This window comes from Bactrocera neohumeralis, unplaced genomic scaffold (assembly GCF_024586455.1).
Source record: "Bactrocera neohumeralis isolate Rockhampton unplaced genomic scaffold, APGP_CSIRO_Bneo_wtdbg2-racon-allhic-juicebox.fasta_v2 cluster11, whole genome shotgun sequence".
NCBI classification, from domain to species: domain Eukaryota; kingdom Metazoa; phylum Arthropoda; class Insecta; order Diptera; family Tephritidae; genus Bactrocera; species Bactrocera neohumeralis.
Window position 1 is genome coordinate 4,815,572 of NW_026089624.1, and position 2,804 is coordinate 4,818,375.

Here is a 2,804-nt window from a genome sequence, read left to right on the forward strand (position 1 = left end):
CGAAGAAATTCATATTTGGCTCCATTTACACTAAAAGCTGTTTTCTCTCTGTCAGATTCTTTAATAAGAATCTAGTGAAATCCAGATTCCAAATCTAAAGTTGTAAATATTTTTGCATTACCAAGATTTTATATAGTCATAGCTACATCAAGTATGGGGTATCTATCTGTAATAGTTTGAGCGTTTAGCTTTTGAAAGTCTACAACCATTCTGCGTTTAGGTTTCCCTTGTTCGTTGGTACCTTTTTTAGAACTGTTCAAATGGGTGAATTGTACGGACTTTTACCAGGTTAGATTATTTCACTTTCTAAAAGTTTAATTATTTCTTTGTTAATAAAAATCATTCGTCCTAATTGTGGCTTGTACAGTGGTAATAAATGGTAATATTGAGTTAGTACCTTCATTTTGTTGCATTATTTTTTCAATTTCAGATCTATATTTTTCATTACTTACTGTATAATTAATTTTTTGCAAAATTTCTCTTTCTTTCTTGGCCCTATATTTATAACTGAGCTTATACTCGAAAAGGTTAATCTCTGCTTTAACTGTTCTGAGTCCCTGTTCGCCCAGAAGAATATCAAATTCTTCTAATGCATCAGTTTCAAAAAATGTAAGGAAATTATCTAACCTATTAGGCGTGTTTTATTTGACCAGCAATTAGCTTATTTTGTATGGAAGACTTAGTCAACATAATTATGTTGGCTTGTCATAAGCTATCATAGCTTGTATATTGGGCTAGAGGCATTGCCAGTTAAAATGTTTTTTTCATTCACAATAGCTATGATTTTTCCCAAAAAAAGTAGTTGGCAATAGCGACAACCCTTATTTTGACAGATAAAAATGTAAACAAATGAAAAATATATAAATGAAAAGTATAGAGGTGCACGAAATGGAAAATTTTATAAAAGATGCGGTAAGTAGGGATTTTAAATTAAAATTAAGACAAAATTAAATTTGTGTGTTTTCCAGTTGCTTGGTACTATGTGCACAAATTCAATTAATGAATTGGTTAAGGAAATATTGACCATCCTTGCTGGTTTAGCAGCTGAATCAAGTTCGTCATCGGAGGATTCAGAGCAGATAGAGCATCCAAATTGCTCTAATTTTGTGGACACCATAGATAATTTTGGAGATGAGGATTTCAAATCACACTTTCGTTTGAGCCGCACCACTTTAGATTACTTAATAGGTATGCTTTGTTTTTGTTATGAGACTGTTCTGTATGAGTATTTTTTGCAGGAGGATATGAGGAAAGTGAACAAACCCGTTTTGCTACGAAGTCCGGAAAAGCCAAAGTTCCTGCTAAAACAGTGATGTACATGTATGTATGGTACTTAAGTAATACAATTACCTGCAGACAACTAGCCGTATTGTTGGGTGTAACGAAGTCCACAGCATGGGCGATTGTTCGTCGGGTTGTCGCGTGGGTTATCTCAATAGGCCTGAGTTTGTTAAGTGGCCAACTGGAGATGCGTTGGAAGAAACAACTCGCAAGTTTTTACAAAGGAAACAAATACCAGTTGTTATTAATGTGAAATTGATTGTACCCATATAACAATTAATGCACCAATAAAAGACAAACATATATATTTTGATCGTAAACGTAATTATAGTGTTGTTCTGCAGGCCACTGTCGATCCTGATAAAGAATTTTTTGATATTTATTGTGGTGAACCCGGATCATATCATGACTCTAGAGTGCTAAAAAGGTCAGCATTTTATAGAAAAGCGGAATATAATATGGAAAGTTTATTTCCAAATTCTACTTTTATTCTCGGGGACTCGGCATACCCTTGCAGAAATTACCTCATACCGGTGTTTAAAGATTATGGTTCGTTAACGCCCAATCAAATCAGTTTTAACAAAACACATTCTTCAGCAAGAATATTTGTTGAAAATGCATTTGGAGCACTGAAAGGACGTCTCCGAAGGCTTCTTAAATTTACGGAGCACAGAAATTTATGTGCAATTTCGAATTTAGTTGCAAATGCATGCATTATGTACAATATATGTATTATCACAAATGACGATACAATTATTGACCCTCAAATTGAAAGTGCCGAACCGGAGCCAGAACCTGCTAAAGAGCTGGCGAGAGAAGCAAGTGCAGATCGGCGGAATCAGTTGCTTACAGTTTTAACACGAAATAATTAATACATTCTAATTTTTTTTTTTAAATGCACTCTTAGAGCAACATTTTCCATTTCCAATCTCAAATAATAAAATTATTTATAATTTTACGACATATTTGTTTTATATAATCACGTACATATACGTATGCATTTGCAGATTTGTATGTAAAAAATGTTCATTTTATTATAAGCTTGATTTTATATTTCCATTAAATAAAACAATACACATTCGTTATGAAATCAAGTAGCTTTTCTAATTTTTATTCACAAAAGACTGCTGTAAAATTTTTAATTTTTCTTCTTCTATTTTCAGTTTTTTTTCTTCAATTTCTATTAGAATATCTTGTTTTTCGGCCATATCCTGTATTTCTTTTTCTATATTCGCGTAAAACTTCGCCTTTACTTCAGCACTTTTCCTTTTTTGTTCGATTTTTTTATCAAAATATCGTTCTTTAGCGCTTTTCCGATAACGACGATTTGGAATAGGATTTGCTGCGTTCGGCTCCTGTGAATACACTGCATTCGGTATGCATATGCTACGGCTTAGTGCAGACTGGCTCTGCCTTGAAGTACTTGGCATATCGTCGAGCATTGTTTGAAAATCAGTTGAATCCTTACCTGTTTAAAAATATAAAAAAGCGAATGCAATATAAGCAATGCATAATGAACATTA

The 2,804-nt window shown here is 33.1% G+C and overlaps 1 pseudogene; it reads left to right on the forward strand.

Annotated features, from left to right (window-relative positions):
* The first annotated feature begins 459 nt into the window (after positions 1-459).
* Positions 460-2,153, forward strand: LOC126765704 (uncharacterized; annotated as a pseudogene).
* The last annotated feature ends 651 nt before the right edge of the window (positions 2,154-2,804 follow it).